Raw genomic sequence first — 1,123 nt, 5'->3', positions numbered from 1 at the left:
AAGACCCATGAAAAAGAATCAGTTACAGGGGAGGGAGAGGAAAGGCCCAGGCTTCAGCCTTGTTCTCTCCCTAACACTTTTTCCTGGAATAGAACTTTGCAAGCTTCTATGGGTTGGGAAGAATTGTTGAATTTTCCATCTTCCCATTAATGTCCAAGCAGCATCCCTAGATGAACTGATTCCATGTCTGCACTAGAGGCAACAAACCAGACATAGATTCATGGCTTCACAAGGAGCTAAGAAAAGAAACTATATCATAGCTAAAAGTCCTGAGCACTCTGTGAGTGTGAGAAAAGGACTTCAAGAAACTAGGGGCTGTGAGTTATCCTTTTCCACGTGTGTTTTCTGAGCTTGAGCCCACTTTCCCTTAGACCCTGTAGGTACTTGTGGGATAGTGTGTAATCACACATTTGCTTCACAAATTTGCATGTCATCCTTGCACAGGGACCATGCTAATCTCTGTGTCATTCCAATTTTAGTATATATGTGCTGTATAAAAGACATGCTTTTTTTTTTTTAAACAGCCATTGAGTGTCAAAGTTTTGTTTGACCAAGGATATTTGTTAAGGAATGTTGTTGTTGTTGTTGTTGTTTTTATTTAACCTTATTTATTTATTTGTTTTTTTGCTTATTTGTTTTTGCATGGGGCAATGAGGGTTAAGTGACTTGCCCAGGGTCACACAGCTAGTGTCAAGTGTCTGAGACCGCATTTTAACTCAGGTCCTTCTGAATCCAGGGCTGGTGCTTTACCCACTGTGCCTCTGTAATCACACATTTGGGAGGATGTTTGGTACCAACTAATCTTACTGCACCTCCTTAGTAAATACCTTTTTCCAAAAGCAACTTAACGCTTGTTAACCAAAACAATTCTCAACTTATAATCTTAGGCAAAATGTATTGGCTAGGACTCAAACTAATGGTTTTAGACAATCACCCTCAACTGCTCAGGGGGACCCCTAGAATCTCAAAGGGGTAATATAAATTTACTCTGGGACCTGAGACTTGTCAGTGAGAATGGGAGTGAGAATAAGGATTATATGAATTATACAGGCAATGTTGTTCTAAAAGTCAAAAGCCTGCAATGGACCCCTGGTTATATTCTTACCTGTATGACCTTAGGTTA

The 1,123-nt window shown here is 40.0% G+C and overlaps 1 non-coding gene across 1 annotated transcript; it reads right to left on the bottom strand.

Annotated features, from left to right (window-relative positions):
- Positions 1 to 399: 399 nt before the first annotated feature.
- On the bottom strand, positions 400 to 504 carry LOC122737682. Its single transcript, XR_006354488.1, has one exon. It is a non-coding gene; the product is annotated as a U6 spliceosomal RNA (small nuclear RNA).
- Between the last annotated feature and the right edge of the window lie 619 nt (positions 505 to 1,123).

This window comes from Dromiciops gliroides, chromosome 1, assembly GCF_019393635.1.
Source record: "Dromiciops gliroides isolate mDroGli1 chromosome 1, mDroGli1.pri, whole genome shotgun sequence".
Lineage (NCBI taxonomy): Eukaryota > Metazoa > Chordata > Mammalia > Microbiotheria > Microbiotheriidae > Dromiciops > Dromiciops gliroides.
This window is presented reverse-complemented; position numbering and strand designations above follow the sequence as displayed.